The following is a 25,677-nucleotide window of genomic DNA, read 5'->3' as shown; positions in this document are numbered from 1 at the left end:
ATAATTCTAACATTAATGATGATTAAATCTCACATTTTTTTTGTGAAAAATATGCACAAATAAAAAATGTTCATCGGTTGGCCTCATGGGTAAGGCTTATGACCATGTTTTAAGAGGTCTTAGATTGAAATCTCATAGACACTTCATGACTTCAGGGTTTTTCCTTCTAGAAGGCTAGAAGACAAATTAATAGCAGACGTTTTAAGTTATATTTATTTTGCAACTATTCTGTTACTCTATTTTGTATTGTTAAACTGTGATGCTTCCATATAAGTGTTGGTATGATCACATAACTTCGAAGAGTAGGAATGGACAAAATGAGTAATGTTACTCACATTGTTACGTCCTTGGCTTTATATTGCTTCTGTTATTTGCAATTGCTTACCAGATTATATGAATAATGTTCAGTGGTTAATTGTCTATCATTGGTAGTATGTTGTGTTGGTTTTTATTTGGATACCAATCAGCATGTGGACTATAACCTGCTGATTAGTTGAAAATTATTATGATCAATAGTAACCTAAAATCCCAAATGGTGCTTGCTTACTATACTTGTTAGAGAACAATCCCCCAAGTCAGATCCCCTTCGTTGCAAAGTCATCCATCCTTCTAAGCTTTCCCAACACTATCAGAAATCTCTATCTATAGCCCATAAACAAAAAGCCTTAGCCAAAATCTACCCCCAGTTCATTGTTATGTGATATCTACAGACCAACCTTCTATATCCACCTTGCAGAAATACCAGGCTTAGTTTCCCCCACTAAGTTCATTTGAAAACTCCAACATACCATTAAGCATAAATGGAAGATAAAATATCCCACAACAATTTCATCCACCAAATTGAGAAACATTCTTTGTGAGTAGTGTTGAAGCCACTTTAAACTGGCAAAGTAAGAATGTTGTTGCACAAAGCAAGGCTCTTAGTCATATGCTTTCCCAACAGAACACATTTTGAAGAAACCAAAAGAGATAAGAACATGAAAAACAAGAGAGAGACATATAAGATTTGAGTTAGGCTCTTCCCCAATGAATCAAATAGCAACATTTTCTAAAACATGATAAACAAGATACAATTGTTTAGAGGCATACTAGTAACAATATTATGAAAATATTTATAATCATGACGCCAATGAACAGCATAACTGCATTTGATCTAGGTTATTGAAAAGACAACTGAATCTGATTTGTATGTAACATGGAATTTGATGCCACTAAGTCAACCAACCTAGAAAAGTTGACATCATTGGTTAAATTCGCAATATAACATGTATATTTGGAGCCATATATGATATAAAGTTGTGCTTTTGCTCGAATTGTCCTGTACTACAAATATGGACTCTAAAAAATGATTACATAAACTCAATTTAAATTATTAAATGGTGCATTCGATCGATAATAAGATTCAAAAATATATGAACACATGTGATGATCATATTTCGATATACCTTTATATCATCTGGAATTTATGAACAAAAGTGAATAGTCCAATAGAAGATTCAGTGTTAAAAATCGGGTTATTTAGAATACTTGGGAAATTAAGAATTATGAATTACATTTTCAGATTAAAGTATTTCGATGGTAATCTCAAAATCTTTATATCGAATAAAACTCGACGTATATCAAGAACGTAGAATTAAAAGATGTTATGATCATGGGATGTACCACAAAAAAACGAGAATGACTAATATTAGGAGATAACTCATTTGTCTACAAACTACATTGTCTGAGAACCACCAAAAAAACCACCATATGGTAGTTTCGTTGTAACATCTGGAATTTCAGGTATTATAGTTATTCATTTTATTTTGAGTTTTGTGGAAGAACTCGGCGAGTTGGTGCGAAGACTCGGCGAGTAGAGACGCGATTTCTCACCCGGATTAATGACCGGACTCGACGAGTCCATGGTAATCTCTTCCCACTTCCACATAGGAATGGGTAACGGTTGAACCTTGCCATGCGGCCGCTGATGTTTGGCCTTGACCTTCCTACATGTCAAGCTCTGCTTCATAAACCAAGCGATCTACTGGTTCATGCAGGGCCACCAGTAGCTCGGCCTCGGATCTCTATACATTTTTGTAGCTCCCGGATATATAGAAAACTTGGACTTATGTGCCTCCACCTATATCATTTGTATCACTCCCCCAGTCACCGGCACCCACACATGGCCACACTGTGTCAAAAGTCCCCGACCATCCCGTACAAATAAGGGAAACTGCCACCGAATCCGCTCTATCTTCCTGTTCTCTTTCTTCAAACCCTCCACTTGATCCTTCTTGATCATATCTAGTAGTGGAGAGACCACCGTCATCCTTAGACAAACGTTGCCGATTGGATAACCTGCTGTCTTGCGGCTCATAACATTGGCTACCACGTTGGCCTTCCTAGGGTGGTACAAGTTCTCGCAATCATAATCTTTCAATACATCCAACCACCTCCTCTGCTGCATGTTTAGGTTCTGCTGATCCATCAAATACTTCAAACTTTTGAGATCAGTGAAGATGGTATATCGAAGTCCATACAAATAGTGCCTCTGTATCTTGAGGGAAAACACCACTACCCCAATTCCAGGTCGTGAGTGGGGTAGTTCTCCTCGTGAGGCTTCAACTACCTCGAGGCGTACACGATCACATACCCTCTATGCATCAATACAGCACCTAACCCTGAGATCGACGCATCACAGTACACTACCAAATCATCCAGCTCCTCCGGTAGCACTAGAATTGGGGCCTCACATAACTTCTGCATCAATGTCTCGAAAGCTAACTGTTGGTCCGGGCCCCACCGGAAAGTCACATTCTTCTTGGTCAAACGGGTCAATGGCTCGGCGATCTTGGAGAAATCCTAGATTAATCTCTGATAATACCCCGCTAGACCCAAGAAGCTACGAATCTCAGATGCATTCTTTGGGACTTCCCACTGCATCACTACCTCAACCTTGGCTGGATCAACCGAAATACCCTCTTGGTTGATGATGTGCCCCAAAACTACACCTATCTCAACCAAAAATCACACTTTGAGAACTTGGCAAAAAGCCTTTCCATTCTCAGTGTCTCCAATAACTCCCTCAGATGCTGCTCATGATGCTCCTTGGTCTTAGAATAGATCAGGATATTATCAATAAAAATGATCACCGATAGATCCAGCATCGGTCTACACACCCTGTTCATGAGATCCATGAATGATGTTGGGGCATTGGTGAGCCCAAATGGCATCACTACAAACTCATAGTACCTGTACCAAATCCTGAAAGTTGTCTTCAGTATATCCTCATCCCGAATCCTTATCTGATGGTATCCCTACCAAAGATCAATCTTGGACAACCAAGATGCACCCTGCAACTGATCGAACAACTCGTCGATCATCGGTAGCGGACAATGGTTTTTCACCGTCAGTTTGTTCAAATTTCACATCCTATGAGACCCGTCCTTCTTTTTCACGAACAGGTTTAGTACAGCGCCTAACCTCGAGATCGACGCATCATAGTACACTACCAAATCATCCAGTTCCTCAGGGAGTACGGGAATCGGAGCCTCACATAATCTCTGTCTTAGGGTCTTAAAACCAACTGTTGATTTAGGCCCCACCGAAATGTCACATTCTTCTTAGTCAGGCGGGTCAAATGCATGACGATCTTGAAGAAATCCTAGATGAATCTCCATTAGTACCTCACTATCCCCAAGAAGCTACGAATCTTAGATGCGTTCTTTAGTACTTCCCACCACATCATAGCCTCCACCTTAGCTGGATCAACCGAAATGCCCTTCTGATTGATGATGTGCCCCAAAAACTATACCTCCCGCAGCCAGAAATCACACTTGAGAACTTGGCATACTGCCTTTTCGTTCTCAATGTCTCTAATACCTCCCTCAGATGCTGCTCATGCTGGTCCTTGGTCTTAGAATAGACCAAATATCATCGATAAACACGATCACCGACCGATCCAACATCGGCCTACAAATCCTGTTCATGAGATTCATGAACGATGTTGTGGCATTGGTGAGCCCGAATGGTGTCACCACAAACTCATAGTGCCCGTACCGAGTCCTAAAAGCTGTCTTCAGTATATCCTCATCCCTAATCCTCATCTGATGGTACCCCGACCAAAGATCAATCTTGGAAAACCAAGATGCACCCTGCAGCTGATCGAACAAATTGTCTATCCTCGGGAACAAGTAATAGTTTTTCACTATTAGCTTGTTCAACTCTCGATAATCAATACACACCCTGTGTGACTCATCCTTGTTTTTCATGAATAGGATCGGTGCTCCTCACGAAGAACTACTCGGACGAATAAGCCCTCAGTCCAGTAGCTCCTGAAGCTGCGTAGGTAGCTCCTGCATCTCGGGCGGAGCTAGCCGGTACGGTTCCTTGGCTATCGGAGCGGCACCTGGCACCAAATCAATGCGAAACTCCATTTGCCTCTCTGGAGGCACTCTAGGTAACTCCTCAGGAAAGACATCCCGAAACTCCTATACACCTGGTACACTGCCCAAATCCGTCGAGGTCTCGGCCCTTGTATCTGAGATATAAGCCAAAAATCCCGAACAACCTTGCTAAAGAAGTCTCCTAGCCCTCACAACTGAATAGAGGGTTGTCCCATGTGAGGCCCTCTCTCCATGAATAACCAGTTCTCCCCTACTTGGGGTTCGAATTCTCACCAACTGGCGCTCACAATCTATCATGGCCCCATTAGCCCCCAACCAGTCCATCCCGATGATCAACTTCAGCCCTCGCAACATTATCGGGACTAGATCAACATGAAACCTCACCCCCACCAAATTTAGGACACAGTCTCGATACACCCTCGCAACACTCATGGTGTAGTCATCCACAATCTCAACCTTAAACGAAGACTCCAAAGTCCCCGGCATGCCCCAAAACTTCTTGCTAAGTGCAAGAGATACAAATGATCGGGTAGCACCTGAGTCGAATAGAACGTGAGCGACATACAATTGTCCGAAAAGGTCCCTATACATGAGTACATATATACATATAAGCAATACAAATCAATATGAAGCAGGAACGATAAAACACGTACCAGCCACGACGTCCAGCGTTAAACAGCCTCCTCGGTAGTCAACTGAAATGCGTCTCTTCACCGCTGGAGCATCCACCTTAGTAGGTCGTCCATCAGTGATCCTCAATGTGGCTGGCGCAGGCACCGCCACTGTCACACCCCGCTAAAGCGGAAACGCAAGATATGACAGCGATAACTGTTTCATTGCAAAAGATAAAGATACACCACCATAGCAGTATTTAAAAGTTTACAACCCATAGTTTAAAAGAAACAAGTACACGTTTTTCTAAAATAACATTGTTCAAAATATAACTTCAACACGATGCAGCATGCTCTATGATGATGAATCTTTATATCCACTTACTAATTATTTCCTGAAAAAGCATGTAAAACGAGCATCAACTATGAAAATAGTTGGTGAGTTCACAAGTTTATAAAATCGAGCTTGAAATAAGGCTTTTCGTAAATACAAGTACATTGCTTTAATGAGAAACAAAGTTGATTGCTATTAATGAATACAAGTTTATTGCTATAACGAGAAACGAGTTTGTAGGTGTATGAGCAAACAATGAGTCTCAACCATACCTATGACTGAAGCCCTATCAAGATTTATGCTTATCGTTCCATAGATGAATATTGCATCATGCACTCCAGCAATAGGGCGAGTGAGGAGTTGTCAATTCCTAATAGCGCTATCCATAATGACCATTGGCTCAACGAGTTAATGGTTAAAGATAAGGGAATGGCCTTAGTACGATAAGTTCTCATGTTCCGTGTTGCATAGACATATATAGAGAGACATAGCAATACAATAGCAATCGTGTTTGATACAAATCAATTTAAATACAACATGCAAATAATAGTTTTTCTGGACATGCTTTTCGACCCCAAAACATAAAAACTGAAAATAGGGGAGTGCGTGAATACTCACAATATGAAAAATATAGCAACCAAGTTTATACGAGTCAAATAAATACAACGAATATAAATAGTTTAGGACATGCTTATCCACCCCCAAAACATTTAAAAACCGAAAATAGGGGATTACATGAATACTCACAATGTTTCGAGTAGGTACAAGTGGTGCCTCGGAATACACCAACGTCTTACTACCGCGATCCTACGACATCAAACACACACTAGTGAGTTTTCATGTCGAAATCTATTGTTAATATACTAAACTCTGCATATAGCAAAATGCCAATTTATGTTCTAATATTGGATTTTATATTAATTGGTTACACTTTTTCTGAAATGATGAAATTTTACAAGTCGTGCGATTAATACAATTTTGGGATATTAATTTTCCAGATTTAGTAATATAAATTAAAGGTATTTCTACACATTTAAAGGTGTTTTATATTCCTAAAAATGTAAAATATTATCAAACAGTTTCCAAAAAATGTCAAACCTTTTATTTTTCATTCTAAATACAATATAGGTTTTCCAGAAAATTTTCCTTGAATTTTTGATATGGTTAACTATTTTCCAAATTTTTAAGCCTTCATAACAACATAAATTTACGAAAAATAGCATTCAAAGGATAAAAATCCTCAAACTTTTCATTTTTCTGTTATTACACATTAATAAGCTGGGAAAAATATAAAAATGGATTTCCAAGCAGTTTAATTATATTTTATGATTTTTGAGCATTTATTCCAATAAAAATCGAAATAAATAGAAAACAGCTTCCAAAATTACCCAAACTTTTTATTTAACTGTTATTATACATAACGAGGCTGGGAAAAATATTAAAGAAATTTTTCAGTGGGTATTTCTATTTTTCCTTGTTTTATTCCCTTAAATAATCATTAATTGAAGAATAAATAATAAACAGTTAAAATAAATTACCAAATTTTTTTGTAACATCATTTACAGTGTAAGTAATCTGGGAAAAATACCAAAAGTGTTTTTCATACTGTATAATCCGGTTTTGGGTATTTATGTGTATTTAAGTGTATTTAAGTGTATTTAACCTTAGAAAATAGCAGAAAAATAGTTTACAGTAGAGAAAAATGATAAAACTTTTTATGTAAGCTCCTACTGTACAGCATGATCTTCTGAGAAAATTTAATGAATTTTTGATAATGAGAACGATTTTTCCTATTTTTAGGCCATTATAATTACCAAAAATTGGGAAAAATAGGAAGGAATGATGAAAAATTCTGACATTATTTATCTGAGTCTACCACCACAGGTAAGAGCTGCGAATATTGTTAGATACAATTTTAACACTCCCTATATTGGTTTTGTGATTTATTATACCCAAACAAAAAGAAAATCGGAAATCATACCAAACAGCAACAAAAATCGATGAAATTTAATGACGGGTCATTATTCAGCATAGGGGTCATCCACGAATTTACTCCGGATTTATAGACCTCCGGAATTATTTTATGTGATTTATGCCCTTGTTTCTTGTAATAATTTTAATAAATCAAGGAAATGAGAAAAGCTCTTGAAATTTTCCAGATGTTCATATTACCTTAATGGGAATCTGGAAAAATTTTAGTTTGAACAGAAAAGAACTTCTAGATATTTTTTATAGACAAAATCGTTTACATGCACTATTAACAATGTACTTTGATCATCAAGCTCATTAGCTTGGTGTTCATCACATGCATCACGGTTTGAAGACCATGCATGGAAATATGTTTGTCATAGTGATGTTTTTAGAGGAAATACTTGAATGCATAAGGTGTAAGAACCTTTAAAACTTGTAAAAATCCGAACTTTAGTGTTTGACATAGGTTTTGGTCCTTGGATTTCACCATTAAACAACATGCATGTTGTTCTTGGGTGAAACCCTACCACCATCATCATCAAACTCGACATTCATGAGAATGTTCATGAATGTCCATAAAGAATGGTGTAGAAGGAAGAGAAATACAAGAAAATCCTTTAAAAACAAGAAGGAAAAGTAAGGAAAGGTGAGTGATCTTGGCTGCTGATTTTCGTGAGTTTAGAGAGAGAGAAAGAGAGTTTGAGTGTTAGAAGGGTGGAGTGTGAGAGAGAGTGAAGAGAGAAGTGGAAGACTGGGGAATAAGTCTTAATGATTGAAGTTTTGGGAAGAGGGAGAGCATGGGGAGAGGGGATGGCCGGATTTTTGAGTCCTTTAAAGCCTTCTCTCTCCTAAATTCAAATTTTATACAATTCCCTCCTTCATTTTTATAAAACCCTTATTTTTATAAAAGTGTTTATTAAGCAATTCTTGATTTATTTAAAAATCTTGTTTTTCTAATAAATTATGCTTAATGTATGATAATTTAAATTTCTATTTCATTGATTATAATCCATAATTTGATTAATAAAAATTTGATATTAGGAAGTTTATAGCAAATTTTATAAAGTTTTTAAGCTTTAAGGTTTATAAATTTGGATTTTGGCTCTTTAGGGTTTTTGGAACATTGTTTGATATTCACCATCATATTGGAATGTAATTAGAATATTTTAATTTATTTTTAGGGTTTTATACCCTTTTTGCAATTGTAACAAAGTTTGAAATTTCATTCTAATTATGGTATTGACATTTTCTGTTGTAGTTAAGCAACTTATCAGAATCGTAAGAGTCAAGTATATTAGTCCTAGATCTTAGTTGGATCCTAGTTTATGCATGATTTTGACCTAATTTATACTACTAGGCCATGACATGTTGTGCATGAATGGTTTTTATAAAGATGCATGAGTCCGAGAATGACCTGAATTTGACAGTTGTCACAGCCACTGCTCCTCCTCCTCCTCCCTGCAACGTCGAGCAATCGGCCTTTTTATGGCCAATCTGGTTGCAGCGGAAAAAAATCAAGCCCTTCTTGGGGAAATCCCTGCTCATGTGGCCAAGCTGACCACATGTATAACATACCAAGCCCATCCCCCGACAAGCTCCACCATGAGATCTCCCATACTTGGCACACCGGTCGTGGCCCTACTGGCCCATGCTGGATGAATCAGTGATCTTAGGCTTTTTAGCCTGACCTACTACTGCTTGTGCCTGCTCGGGCTTCCGCTTGGTGCGGAACTCCAACTCCATCTCCCGCTCACGAGACTTCTCCATGATCTCGTTTAGGGTTTTGCACCTTGTAAAGCTCACGAACTCATGGATATCATCCTTTGGCATGGAATGATACCTCGTCCTCCTCGTATCCTTATCTGCAACATATTACAGGATCAATAGTGCTCGTTCTTGAAACTTGGCGATGATCTCCGCCATTGCCTCGGTGGTCTACTGGAGCTCCTGAAACTCCTTCACTAACTGTTGCACCTAAATAGGTGGTGCAAACTCCAAGTCAAAGCGTCTGAAAAACATTTCCCATGTCATCTCAGCCACACCGGCTGCCCCCACCCTTGTCGCATCGGATAAGAACTCGTGCACTGGGCCTTCTCTATGCCCGCCATACAGTGTCGGCTAACTATGGGGTCCCTGAGCCCGAAGAACTTCGGCGTCCCACATGCCTTGAACTCCCGGAACAAGAGAGTTCGGGCCCCGACCTAGCCCACAACAATATCGACTCAAAAATGACCTGAGACTCTCCTCCATAATTTCCATCATCCCTTCCTTGACTGTCCTAAAAATCACCTGGGTAGCTTCAAAGATGCCCCTCGTAACCTCGACTGCAATGAGCTTGCGCAGCCTCTCATCAATGGGCTCAGTAGTGTCCCCCGGCCCAGCTTCGGATCCTGATCCTGGTCCCCCTGCTCCAAATTGTGTCACAACCATTCTGAAATACCACAAGACAAGATGATCAAAATGTCCAAATAGGGGATCTTCCCTCACCAGTTCTCCTTAGAGCTTCCAGGTCTACATTAGTTTAGGTCCTATGCTTTCAGTAATACAGGCCCAATACTACCTTCCACACCTACCTGTACTTTCGCCAAAGCATTACCTGGTAACTCCAATTCGTCTCAGGACAAAACACATATCGTAGCTACTGCATAGCTCGAATACTAGGATATCCTAAGATTTGCTCCATCCATATCAAATCAAAATTCAATCATAACTGGGTGTCTTATGCATGAAAATTATACACTGAATAGGATCAAACAGACTCTACCCTAAGACCACAACCAGACAAGGAACAAGAAGTAAGGCCAAATCAATCATTCTAAGGCTATAAGACCCTAACCGTATACAATTGTGAAAGCATACATGTAGCAAGATTCATACGATTATCATAACTCAAATATCAATATAACATGGCTAACATATTGGGGAACTACTTACTTGGCTCGGCTGAGCACGCGCATTGCACTCTCCTCTTTTCCATTTGAAGAAGTTTTTAACTTTTATTTTTGAAAATAATTTTACCCTTTCCTTAATTTGAGTCCTGACACACCCGAGAGTGTGCTTGAATCCCTCAACCCAAGGCTCTGATACCAACTTGTAACGAACAAAATTTTTCAAAAGAAAAATTTCCTTTTTAATTAACCAAACATTCCCATAAAATATGAGAATAACAATGACTATTGTTAGCAAAATCCATAACATTAACATTTATTTCAAACATCAGAGTGTCCCATCAAATCAAATGTCAGAGAGTGCGTGTCGCACCATCAAGCACTGTCCTTGCCCTTAGGCTCAGAAGTACCTGAAAAAAAATCAACAAACTGTAAGCTAATACTTAGTGAGTTCCCCAAAGCATACCCACAAAGTCTACATAATCGCATATACCATATCAGTTATAAAATCTACGTAAACCACATAGCCATGCATACAATATATAAGGATGCCATGGAAACCCTCCAAGGTCTTACACCTAGTTCTATTGGAACCCCCACATGGTGTTAACTACCTGCCATGGGAACCTCCACATGGTCTTTCTATCATGGGAACCCCCACATGGTCTTCCTGCTGTGGGAACAACCACACGGTCTTTACTACCAAGAAATATCATACATGCTACACATGCAAATATACTAGGATACCATGGAAACCCTCCAAGGTCTCACACATAAGTGCCTCGGGAACCCCCTGAGGTCTTTGATGCGAGTATCACAAATAACTAGCATACCACATATCCCATAACCAACTAGCATATCAAATAACAAATAATGGGCCAGCCTTGGTACCTTAGACCCATTGGTATGGAGAGGACACTCACATTCTCAAAATGCTAAACTGATAAAATAAGATTGGATAAGTCCCAATGTGCAGCTCCAAATCAACTGCCTATAACCATCATGTGATTAACTTGTTAAAATCCCGAAATACCATAAATACCCTTAAGGTCAAACTTGGTCAAGCCTGGTCAACGTCTAAGTCAACATTCAAGGTCCACAGTCCATGTTGACCCCAACTCGTCAAGTGCATCTACCAACTCGTCGAGTTCCTTTAGAGTCTAGAAAACTGGGACAAACCCTAGCCAACTCGTCGAGTTCACTGAATATCTAGTGGACGGGGAAACCCGATCCAACTCGTCGAGTTGCTAGGGCAACTCGTCGAGTTTTCCACCTGTTTGCTTATTCAGGTGATATGTTGATTGTAGGGACTCTAGGGCTTAGATATGATACCTAAAGGTGTCTAGAAGGATACAGTTTCAAACTTTATCCTCTAGAACCACACTGAATGCTCTAAAGCCTTCAACAAAGGTCGGTAAGCTCAAAAGCTTAGCCATGTGGTTCAAGACTTTAGGGATCTGGAATCCCTCCTTTCCAGAAGTGGTTCTAATCCTCAAAACGTTCCAAAGATGGAGACTTTATGGACATGCATGTCAAATGCATGTCTTGAAGTCAAAATGGCCAAAAAGATCTAGCCCACCTTGGGACCATTTTGTCCTGGAGATTCATAAAGTTGCAAACTTTTTGAACCCCATGCATACAATCGACAAGAGTGATAGGAAATGAAGAGTAAACTTAAGATCTAGTCATACTCTAAGATAAAAATCGAATCTTGAGTGCTTACAATAGTCCACAAGACGGTCAAGTTCAAGAGTAAGGGCTTTGTTTTCTGGATCTTCTCCTTCTTTTCACTATCTTCTTCTTCTTAAGCTCCAAAAGTCACTCTAGCTCACAATATGAGAGAAATTGGAGATTAGGGTTTAGCACTGACATTCTTAGAGTTTGGAGGCTGATGGAAGGTCAGCCTCAAGGTTTTTAAGGAGATCATATATGGTGCAAACCCTAAACTTTTGAGTTTTCCTTTACAGCGTCTACTCGTCGAGTTAGGCCTTCCAACTTATCGACGAGTTAGAGCTCCCCAACTCTTCGAGTTCCAATCTAAAACCTTAAAATTCTGAAAAGAAATTGATACCTGAATCGACTGTTACAAGTTTAATTAATGAAAGGTTTATCAATTTAATTAAAAACAATAAATAAGATACAAAAAATTAATAAAATGATATTTTGATTATATTAGATAAATTACTTTTTTTTGACAAATTAGTAAACCAAATTGAAATCAAATTTCATTCCATGTTAATTAAACAAATAATAAATTCCGAATTCTTCATGTTCTAAGTTTTTTGAAAAATTCAATTATTTCCAAAAATGTTTTACGAACCCAACTCCCTAAATGTTTAGGTTTAGGTCTATGAGAATTTTGAGTTTGTATTTCTTTAATAAGTTAAAATATGAAAATCTCGATTTTAATGGCTAAAATATGGAGTATTTAGGTAAGTTGTTTAATTTTTGACTAAATTTTGAAACAAGCTTATGGAAATTAAATATATTTATCTTCACTTTAGATAAAAACAACAAAACCAAAATTTTTTAATTTTTTTTATTTAACCCGTTTAAACATAGTACTAACGATTTTACAAATATATATTTCATTTTGTTCAAAGACCAAAATAAATAAATAAATATATAATCATTTAACTCTATTTGGCTGAACTTAGGTAGTGTTTGTTTTTTGTCTGCAGATCTGTGTGACATCTTCTGTCTGCGCCGCGTAGACCACATGCAGACGTTAGCCTTCGTAGACTGTTTGTTTTTTTGAACACTGCAAACCTAAAAGTGTCTACATGCTCTCTTTTTAACGCAGATGTGGATCGGAGTCTTCTAACATCTTCAAACATCTTCTAGCCTAAAAAAAACATATATATCTTTATTTTTTTAAGTTCTTTTTTTAATTTATATTTTTTCCAACTTTATTAATGATAAACAAGTTTAAAAAAATTACAAAACTTAAAAAAAACTTCCGACGATATAAACATGATATTTTGACAAATTTATAAATAAATATTTATTACAATACTAGTCGTTGAAGTTGTTTATATATATATATATATATATATATATATATATATATATATATATATATATATATATACATGAAAAAAAATCATAATATATTCTTATATTTTTTTTGCCAAATTTTGTAAAACATTATTTAATACAGTATCGTCAATTTCTCGAGAAAATATTTGTGATACGTTTTTAATGGATTTAATTGAAAAAATCGAAGTTTATTTCGATCGATTTATCTGTCAAATTCTTTGATCACTAATTATAACGTTTAATTATAACTTTGCAACCAAAGTTGTTGGTTTTTATCAAATATATACGTTAATTCATACCATTTTTATTTTTATTTTGTATAAAATAATACATAAAAGTTTATCGAGATTTGTTAATTATTTATAACAAAGTCATAAAAATATTAAAAAATCACTTTGAAGTTTAAAAAAATCAGTTTATTTAGATTTCAGTTTATTTTGGTAACTCGCAGATATTAAAAAAAACAAACAGTCTTTTTTTTTCAGACTGCAGACGTTTGGTCCACCACTTCTACTGCAGAGGTCTACAGATGTGGTCCGCAGACCGCAAACAAAACAAACAACACTTTAGTATTATGTCCTTGTATTAAATTTCGACGAGTTTCGGACACGAACCTCTAATTTGATACGCATGATCTCAAAATCGAACTCCATTTCCCCAAATCTTCCATTTCATAATCATGTCAGACCAAATACCCTTTCATATTCAAGAGGAAATCATCAAAAGACTTCCTGTTAAACCATTGCTTCAGTTTAGATCGGTCTCAAAAGCATGGAAGTCTTTGATCGACAGCTCCAAGTTTATTGTTGCTCACAATAGCCATCACACTTATCCGCAATGTCTACTTGTAAGGTATCAAGATCGGGTAAACTCTAAGAAACAATATGTTTCAGTTGTTGACAATGACGCTTTCCCGACACATAGGTTTGTTCGAACTCTTCCCCTCTCCGTTCAAATACTTCTTCTTCCAAGACTCGTCGGTAGCTCTCACAACTTGTCGTGTTTGTACGATAGTTATCCCAATTTGTGCATGGTTGTTCTATGGAACCCTTCGATTAGAAAATCGATTGTTGTTTTTGTGCCTAATGTGATGTATGTGGAAAGTTTGTCCTGTCACTATTGATCCTAATTAAGATCATCAAGATTACACAATTTAGTTCGTTGTACTGGAATGAAAACGAAAATTAACCACCCTTTGAAAGTTGAAGTTTATACGATGAGTTATGGGAAATGGAAAAGTCTATCTCTATCTAGCAATTTGCAGAGTAAGTCCTTTCGAGTTACATGGTGTCAGGTAGTTATTGATAGGTTTATCTACCGGTGTTCTTAGCGCAAGGTGTCCATAAATGGTATGTAATGCACATGTAATGTGATTATGTCATTTAATATGAGTAATGAGAATATGGGAGTGGTAGACCTCTCAGATTGTTTAGCCCACCCGCTCAACACATGGTTGTCCATTTATAAGCTAAGGGAGTCTCTTGCCTTGGTCGAATATAGTAACGGGGTTTGTGTTGTATGGGTGATGGAATCTGGTGTTGTAAATAATTTTACAAGGCTAACCATTAGGGCACCACATGGACCAATAAAGATAGTGGGATTTAGAAAGAGTGGCAAACCTATAATGGAAGTGAAAGGTAGTTGTATTGGACGTGGTACACTTGTCTATGATCCAAACATAGAAACATTCAATGATCTTGAGATTTGTGGAACAGGTTGTTTTTTCTTTGTGAATTCATACATGGAAACTCTACTTTTGCATGATCGGTCAGATTGTAGTAGCAATTGAAGTTGTGGAACATGTTGGCTGTGAGATTACTGTTTCTAACATTAAAGAGATGATAAATCTCACATTTTTGGGAAATATATGCACAAATATTTTGTTGGCAGTCAGTTAGATAAGATGTCTAGTAACCTCAACAGGTTTGTCTTATGGGTAAGTAAATGACTTTTTCTGTTGGATTCTAAAAGAAATAGTTATTCCAAGTTAATAAGCATTTAAAATAATGATATTTTGGTATTTGGGTTGGAAATAAAATCAGAATTTAGTAGACATATTCTTGATGAAAATGAAGACATGTTCTTGATAAAAATAAAATTAGAACTTACTCTAATGGTCTGCAATGTTTGGTGATCAAAACATGTATATTTTGCAATTTTTTTTGAGTGTAGCTTTTGTAAAAGTTCTGAATTTCTGCCATTAAATCGCTATGTTCCAACTTGTCATTCATTTTATAGGGTTAAAATCATAAAAAAAAACCCTTGTAATTTGGGATTTTTTTGGATAAAACCTTGACTTTTTATCTTATTTTTTTGAAAAAATCCTCAACCTTTTTTATTTTCTTCTGAAAAAATACTTATTTTTTTTCCACGAAAAGACCCCTTTCATTTGACGAGTTTTTTTTTTTTTTTTTCTGGAAAAAACTGTTTAAAAGGTCAAATTGAAAATTTTGAAAAATACAAGGTCTTTTTTAGGTGAAAAGATAAAGTTAACTTTAATTGGAAAAAAAAACACAATACATAGTGTTTTTTATATAATATTAACCCACTTTTGAAGGTTTTAAATCTTCCTTTCAGTTTTGAAGTTTCACAATTGTCAACAATTATGGGTAGATCTCTGTCTTCTTACATTCTTTAACTTCAGTGTCATATGACCCATCAAACTCTTGATGTTCAAGCAAAAATATCAACCTCATCTTCTTCCCATGATTTTACTTTACCTTCATCCTCAAATTCGATTATGTTCATGACTTCATTCACTGATTCCATATTTTCAATACACAAACTCGTTATTCCATTGGAATCAAGATTTTGTTGTTCGTTTTCAATGTCTTGGAGAATGGGTTCGAATTCAATGTAGTCATCATGATCAACCAATCTCTTCTAGAATCAAACTTTCCAACTCTCTTTTCATTAAGAATTCCAATATCCTTTCAATACTTCAAAATCCATGGAAGACGTTTTCTAAAACATAACAGTTATAAATACAAAATAATACATAACCATTTTGATAAATTTGATTCACATTTATAAGATAAATGAATCTAGTCAAACAAATTCGCTGATATTTATCATTTAAGAGGTCTTTAGAAAATCAGAATTGAAAACTAAAGTATTTATGCACCACTTAAATCCTCCCCAATGGAAAATGAGAGGATTATATGGTAAGAAAGGCATTATTCAAACTTTCAAGCCCATCCAGTCATTTGTTGGGTGTTTCAATGAAAAGAAATTAATGATAACTTCTGTAAGGATAGGAAACTTGACAAACAAATGAAATGATGTTAAAGAACATACAATAACCGTTGCAAAAATATAAAGTTACAGATAAATGAAGTTAATTAACCATCAGTTCCCTAAGTATATGCAGTCTTTAAAACTCAATGATTAAGGTAAAAATGTATGCCACATCCTCTATGGAATAAGGAGGTGGATTCAGGTCCCAAGAGCTACCCCTATGTATTTCGCCATAACATATTTCTAATATAAAAAGGTATTCGATGAAAAGGAATCACTACAATCAAATATTTCCTATGTAACTATATATTTCATTTATATACAACCCACAATTTTTCTTTTTTAGAATATTAAGGTGTTGTTTGTTTTTTCAAAGCCAAAAAGTCTGCGGTCTGCGAACCACATCTTCTCACATCTGTAGTAAAAAAGGTAGACTAAACGTCTGAATTCTGCAAAAAAAAGATTGTTTTTCTTTTAAATCTACCAGCTGCTAAAATTAACTAAAACCTATGTTTTTGATAAGTTTTATAACAAATTTGATCGATCTTTTTAGTTATTGTTATACAAAATCGTTAGATAAAAAGCAAACTTTTTTTTTCAAATATGAATACCAAAAAATTGTAAACAAATAACAAGTTAATGAAATAATTAAACTAACATAATAAAACGTAGATTAAAAGAACAATCTATTTTATTTGTAAACTTATTTCTAAAATAAAATTATTGCAAAAGTTTACATAACAAATGAATTAAAAAATAGATATTGCAACATATGATAATATGATTCATCGAAATGATAGTTTTTCATTTATTTTTTGTTCTTTTTGTCCACAAATGAGAATGGCCCCGACTTTTTTTTTTGTATCTTTAAAATTAGTTGAATAGCTTTTGAAGAGGTTAGAAGACATAGTTTCCTATCTGTGCCAAGAAGATGACGCACAGACCTTTTTAGGTTTGCGGTCTTCTAAACAACAAACAGTTTGGTAGACCAAACATCTACGCATTTTTTGCGTGGTGCAGACAAAAGAGGTCTAGAAGAGCTTTTTTTTTAAAAAACAAACACCACCTAAGTGTATGAAGATAAGTCAAATTTGTCATAACATTGATTCCAAATCCAGGTACCTTGAGATCTTTTGGATACACACACAACATTCGTAACAACCAATACAATAACAATACATTATAATGTGTTGGGATATGATTTGTGGTTTATACTTTACTTTAAATAGCTTTTAGAGTTCCCGGTTTAAGACCGAAAACACTATGAATTCGGTGGTGATTGGACCGAAATCATTGAGTGATTTCGATTGGGCTTTGGGTTGGGCCCTTGTAATAAGGTCTATGTACATATATTGTATTGATTCAGCCGTGTTGAGAGTTAGTCATTCTAGTTGTTGATTTTTAAGATTTGAAAGAGACAGAGAGAATCGAGAGACATAGAGAGTCTTATGTACTAAACTATTGATTAAGATAATGTGCATTGACGATTCAACATTGTGTTCTTATTTCATATTTACGATTTAAGTCATTCACTTGATTGATATTCCACACCAATTTAGTGATTTGGATTGATACCTAGATCGGGGTTTAACAATCAGTATCAGAGCAAAGAATTGTATCAATCGAATTTGAAAAATATTAAAAGTTTCTTGGAGTTTTACTTGGAGTTTCTGGTGTTTTTGAGTTCTTTTTGACGAAAATTGTTGCTGTTGTTCTTCGTTATCTTCACTACATTGGAGATTTTGATCGAAATTGGTCTTGATAAATTACCAATTTGATGTTTATGGTGATTTTGGGGGTTTTCGTTCAGGTCTGGACGTTTTCAGCGAAAAACTTCAAGTTCTTGGTTAGGTTTAAGAGTTTCCGGCGGCTAGCTGATCAAATTTGGTTAGGGTTTTCATATTTGACTTCACATTTTCTCGGCTAGCTCCTCGGACTCAACTTCGAAGCTCTCGGTCACAACCTCGAAGTTCTCGGCGACGACTAGGTGCTCTTGGCTAGGTCAGTTTCACTTCTCGGTACTCTTTAAGTCTTCCATCAACATATTCGGTCTGCATATTTGGCTCCGCATCTTAGGTTCAGCTTCTCGATTATTGAGATTTCGGCTAAGGTTCTCGGTCAAGAAACCCCGTTCTCGGGGTGTTGACTATTGGTGTTCTCGGTCAGAGAGTATTTATTTTTGGTTTTCGGTCAAGATCAAATTGCACAAACAGATGTTTTTTCTGTTAGTCAATAATGAGCTCTTACAACAGTTCAATCACAACTCCAGGTACCAAAGAGGTAAGTAAAACCTCATGTTCTCAATCCTGTGAAAATAAAATCTATAAATATCGTGAGCAAAATGAATTACTAGTTAGAGAGGTTTTTGACCTTAAAAATCAAACTTATGAAATTAAGAAAGTTAGTAAACCTCTTAAAGAAAAACTAGAAGCACAAACTAAAGATTTAAGCAAGATTAAAGAAGAATATAGCACCAAATGTGTTCACCATCGTTATGCTAAAGAGGAAATTGCCAAATTAACTACCGAACTTGATGTGTTAAAAACTAAATTTAAAGATGTTGAATTTAACTTTAAGAAATTTGATGTGTCAAGTGAGATAGTTGAATCTAGGATAGAAAAACAATTGAAACGGAAAGATAACCAGAAAAATGGCTTAGGGTATCATAGTGTTCGATCTCCTTTTAATGATAATTATTTTTTTGGCTCTGAGACTATAGAAAGAGAAAAACCTGCCCAATATGGCCAGCCCCTTGTATCAATTTCAGTCAAGGCTGAACAATATGGCCCCACTAAAAGTGTTGAGGTGATCTATACTGATGTCTCTGCCTCATGTACACATCAAGTATTAGTGGAAGATGAGGACAAGGAGGACATTAATAATGTTAGCTCTATTGAAGACCTTTCAAAGACTAACGTTTCATTTTCTTCTGTTTCAAATAATTGTGTGAACAAAGATACTAAAAATGTTGTTTTAGATTCTTTTAAAAATTATGGTGATGTTGCTTTTAATTCAAATTCAAATAGTCTTGTCTTTGAAAAATTTAAGCCACATAAAGTTGTGAAACAATGTGTTAAATGTGCTTGTACTAGTGGAAATTCAGTTGGACAGGGACCAAGTTTTGAACGTATTCCTTTTAAAAGACAAACCTGCTTTAACTATGGAATTCTTGTCACACTGCCAGAAATTGTCCAAAATCGTGCATATATTCCATATTATGCCCAAGGAAGGCAAAATGTATCTCGAGGAAGACCTTTCAAGAGAAACTCCTCGAGATCACGTGATGGTGAATGCAATACTACCAAGACCATAAATCAGACTCTTAAGTGGAAAGGGAACGAAGGAGAGAGCGTTTTATGGTGGGTGGGTTGTTTAAAGACGAAGTTTTTGGGTTTTAGGTTTCAACCATGTATATCTTTGCTTTAGGTGTTTTGTGATATTTGTATCAATTTTAAACCCAACTTCATTCCAGAGCTCATTATTTGAAAAAGCGGTGGAGATGAGTATGAAGATGATGAACTTGATTCTGGGAAAATGATGATGGCTAAAAGTGTTTGACTTTTGTTCTTAACGAGAAAGTGAACGGTGGAAGGGGTGGATAACATTTTTATTTTTTGATTATCATGAAAATCTTAAAATAGATATTAAAAATATAAAACATGAATTTGTGACAACCCGAAACTTCTATCTCGCACACTTAGCCATTTCAATCAAAGTTAAACATGTTTCGTTGACTTTTGGCACTGTTTGAGGATTCGTTTAAGTGATTCTAAGCTTGAGTATGACCAAGGTCGAGTTTAGGAATGAGTCGGAGTGTTGAATAGTGAAAAATTGGGCCATACACACCTCTTGGAGGAGTGTACGGCCGTACACACGGGTGTGCGGCCGCACACCAACTCCCTTGGCAACACACTCACTTTTGGGCAACACCTTTACCCCTATATAAAGGGTAGCCCCCTTCCTTTCATTCCTTTAACACCTTGGCAACACACAACATCATTTCCTCTCAAGTTTCTCCAACTTTGAACCTTCCAAAGCTTCAAAAACGTGAGTAATCCATCCCTTAGCTTGTTATACTTGAAGAACCTCTTGATCTAGGCCTTGAATCATGAAAGTCCCGTCATGTGCTTCATCTCGTTGAAGGAGTGTGATAGCACACCCGTGTGTGCAGAAGCACACTCATTTGTGCGACCATACACACACACACCATATGACCACAAACCCATTTCTAAGACCCTAAACTTGTACTACCACCAAGTATGGGCTTAGAACACTTCATGGATGCAAGTATGGACCTTGAAAACACCTTTAAAGTGGTCATACACCTCACTCATGCAATCCTTTGAGGTCCTAACACTTAGTGCAAGTAGTCCCAAGTTCTTAGAATGGTTCTTTGTCACATTTAGTGGTGAAATACCATCATTTGACTCCTTTATGTTTCATTACTTGTTGGTTAGGATCAAATCGTGTTCAAGGCTTCACTTGAACATTCCCGATTCCGTATCGATCCTTCATTCAAATCACCCGAGGTGAGTTCGTACCCGTACATTTTTCCGAGTTTTTCATGTTTTCAGGGGGGAATACAAGCAAAAAGTTCAAGGAAACTTGTGCTCAAAATATATTATTTTGTTTAAGATAATTATATTTTTAGTATGCTTTTAACATGGAAAACAGTTTTACCAACCGATTAAGAAATCAACACGTAGAAACAGTTTTTTCAAAACTAGAACAATGAACTTGTGAATCATATAGTAAAATGTATTATTTTATAAAGGATACATGCAAATCACAAATAGCCATTTGGGTATTATTACTTGTAAATTTGTTAGGCTATGTTTGAGACACGTCCTTGGTAACACTCACCACAAGAAATAGAATGGAGGACTAGCACTCTTGACCAGAGTCTCTTGTAAGGAGAGCGTGACTGATGTGTATAGATCTATATGGGACTGACAATCTCGCACCTCACTGCTAGCTTCAGTTGGACCGGCAGGTCTACGGGTGACAAAGTCATTAAGGATATCGGCCGTTGCAGGCCATATCCAGTCAGTTATAGTCATGAAACTCACAACCTAGATAACAGGAATTTACATTTGTAATAATGAATCAAATGAACTAACCTCAAAGTAATAACCGATAGATTACTGGAGGGTGTTACTAATAATACCTTCAGGACTCAGTTCATCACGGTTTTCTTTTATTTAGTTTTATTTATATAATAAGGCTAATATACCTCTCTGGGTGTAACCAGGGTTTTTAAAAGAAAACTACTTTTCGAGTATGGTAGATACTTGCACACCTCAGTTTAGAACGAATAATCAACCATCAACCTTTAGGGAAAATATAGGATTTTTCCGGGATAAACCGACTATTCAAAACGGATTGTTTTTCAACGGATACTCATATTCATTCCACGACAAATTGGATTGTACACGTTCTGTACGAACCTGGAAGTCATGGAATGAATGGGTTTTCAAATACGCTTTTCATAAGAAAATATAGGATTTTCTTGAGGAACACTTTTCTAAAGGATTCAAAGAATACTTTTCCACTAAAACTAAATGCTTATGAACTCACCAGCTTTATGCTGATATATTTTCAAAATTGCTTGTATTCTCAGGGAATTTTCAGGAGTTCGGAGAAGTCGAAGCATTAGAGCCGCACCTTCTACCTTTGATAAGAACAAAACTATGTATTAAACAATGTAAACCTTTTTAACATAAGTATTTAATGTCTGGTTGTGTTTACTCTGCTTGCTATGATACAATTGTTGTGATATTACGCATGACGTCAGCCACCCCCGAACGTTTCCGCCATTCCGGTTCGGGGGTGTGACAGAATTAAAAGGGTATTATAGTCTTTTCAAGTCATTTTAACTTTATCAAGGACCAAAACCATAAAAAAGATTCAATTTTGAACCAATGATACAAGTTGGAAACCTTTTGGACCTTATCCACATTTTTTGACAAACCATAGGAACCAAATTTATACTTGACAAAACTTCAAAAATGGTCCCTGTGCTTTCTGAAAATCTGAAGTTTAGTCCCAATTTTTTAAAAATCTCACAGATAGTCCCTGTGGTCTCAAAACTTTTAACAAATGGTCATTTTCGCTAACACCGTTAGCTTTTGGCTGCTAAGTGAAGGGCATTTCTGTCATTTCACTACCACAGGGACCATTTATGAAGTTTTGCCTTATTTAAAATAATAAAAAAAACATATTTAATATTACAGGGTCCCACATCTCTCTCTCTCTCTCTCATATCCTCGACAAAGCTCAATCCACATCTCCATTTGCGCTCTCCTCATCTTCCCGATCAATCTGCTCCTTTTCACCCTCCTCACTTTTGAACCTAATAACAATTTCAGATCCTCTCATCATCATCATTATCGTTGGCACTTCTCACAGGTCTGGTTTGCACATGAAATCAGACCATCTCTTTCATCTTCTCTTGTTAGTGATGGCTACAAATCTCACCCGCATCGGTAGATATCTAATGTTAGAATTTGCATTAGAACGTATTTAAGAAGATATTTATCACGTTGTTTACATCCCATTCTCTTTGAATCTCTTGAGACCAATTGTGTGGGTTTATATGTATTCTCAAAGAACAGAGGTGTTGTGGTTCCCCCAAAAACTTCAAAAAATCCATAGAAAAACTTCACCATTTTTTGAATCGTTCACCCAGAAGGCCAGGTTTGATCTTGAAATGTGATTCACAACAAGTGTGGTGATGGTTGGTGTTAGTGTCTGCCTAGAAAGGAAATTGAACTTGTATGTGCCCAAAAATGAAATAAAAAACAATTACCCTGAAACCAGTCCAGAAACTCGATGAGGTGCCATTTGCTTGCTTCCTAAGCTCCGATAACCAAAACAACCATTATGATAAACTTCAGATTTTTGGAAACCACAGGGACCTTTTTTGAAGTTTTGTCTTTACAGTTTAGTCTAAATGGAATAATATTAACCCACAATGAACAAGAGTACCCTTGTAACACCAAATGTACATAGTTTAAACATTTTACAACATAATTGAGTAAAAATATATCTTTTATCTTTTATCATAATAAACGCCTAATAAATAATTATATGTTACAATTACTACATTAACATAAAAAAGATCAATATTTTTTTGATAAATCACAATTGTTTCGGTTATACCTAGGAAGTTCGGAAGAGGCCAACTCATATCACCCGGTTCTGTTGTCTCTAACTCCGGCACCTCCTCTTCGTTCGCAGGCCAGTTGTACTCCAGAACGATACCGAAGCAATGTTATGGCCTCGAGGATGGTAATCACAACAAGAATCGGGAACTACGACACGAAAAATGAGCGACAAGAGAAGGTTTTTTTAGGATATTCCGATTTTTTGAATGCTTTCTTCAAAATCGCCATCAGCTCTAGCAGAAACATGACGGGATGGAGTGCAAGCTTTAAATTTTTCTCGAGTAATGATTTAATGATTTATATGGAGTTTATGTGTGTTTGATTAGCATATAGAAAGAGATAGTTAGTTTATAGTCGATTGTTCCGAGAGAGAGAGAGAGAGAGAGAGAGAGAGAGAGAGAGAGAGAAAGAGAGAGAGAGAGAGAGAGATGTGGGACCCTGTAATATTAAATATGTTTTTTATTATTTTAAATAAGGCAAAACTTCATAAATGGTCCTGTGGTAGTGAAATGATAGAAACGTCTTCACTTAACGGCCAAAAGTTAACGGGGTTAGTGAAAATGACCATCTATTAAAAGTTTTGAAACCACAGAGATCATATGTGAGGTTTTTAAAAAATAGGGACTAAACTTCAGATTTTTGAAAACCACAGGGACCTTTTTTGAAGTTTTGTCTTTACAATTTAGTCTAAATGGAATAATATTAACCCACAATGAACAAGAGTACCCTTGTAACACCAAATGTACATAGTTTATACATTTTACAACATAAATGAGTAAAAATATATCTTTTATCTTTTATCATAATAAACGCCTAATAAATAATTATATGTTACAATTACTACATTAACATAAAAAAGATGAATATTTTTTTTGATAAAACATTTAAAAATATATATGTTCTATAAATGATATGTTAGCGTCTTCCTAAGATTAATAACAAACTTATAATATTTTATACACTCAAACAAATGCACACAAGAGGAAAGAGAAAGATGAGAGAATTTGTCATGATATCTAATAACATTGTGTGTTATGAAAAGAGAGTAGCATTATATCCACATCCACATGTACCCAACGTGAATAAACTTAAGAAACAATCAAATCCATTATCATTGTCTAGTATAATATTACATTGAATAATTATTGTGGTTGTGATTTCGTTGCAAGTTTACCTTTTTATTGAATAATTCATTATCTAGTATATTTTATCCCTTTGGAGATAAAATATTGGGATAATGACAAAAATGATCACCATGTGAAATTTCATAAATTGTCATTCTTTTTTTTTTACTAGTAGCACAACTATTTCACAATGGCTCAATTGCAAATTTACCATTTTATTGATAGAAACTTATAAATAAATTACGAAATTGGGTCATTCTTTTGCAAGTATAAATAGTTTCACAATAAAATAAGTAGGGACCCTTCTTAAAGAATGTTGCAATTCGAACTAACCAATTGCAAACTAGGTGTTATTTTGTGCTATTTGTCAAAAAGATGGTGTATTTGTTAAATGTAATCATATGTTGGTCATTTTTGTGATTATTCTTAAAATATGTGTTAAAGTTTAATTATATACGAATATTTTTTGTTTTTGTCTCTTCTTAGTGCACCACGGATGCAACCCAATTTAAAAGCAAAGACTTGATTGGCAGACGCATCAAAGTTTGGTGGCCTATGGACAAAGTGTAAGTTTCTTTTCAAATTTTTATACAAAGTTTCATGAAATTGTGATATTTTTTCCTACAAGAATTGTTATTGATGCATGAAAGTATAAATTAAAGGTTTTATGAGGGCTTGGTAAAGTCTTATGATCATGAAAATAACAAAGAGGTGGTGAGATGAGACTCCTTGTTTTTTAGTTAATTTGTCACATTTGCCTTGTTACTCCATGGTCAAAATAGTTGACTTATTGATATGGTTTGATGTGCATATCTAACAATCTTATCATGTTGAAGGTATTATATGATGATGGCGATATTGAAGTCCTATGTTTGGATAAGGAAAGGTGGAAACTTGTAAAGAGTGGGCACAAACTTGCAGA

This window comes from Lactuca sativa, chromosome 2 (assembly GCF_002870075.4).
Source record: "Lactuca sativa cultivar Salinas chromosome 2, Lsat_Salinas_v11, whole genome shotgun sequence".
NCBI classification, from domain to species: domain Eukaryota; kingdom Viridiplantae; phylum Streptophyta; class Magnoliopsida; order Asterales; family Asteraceae; genus Lactuca; species Lactuca sativa.
Note: the sequence above shows the minus strand (reverse complement) of the source record.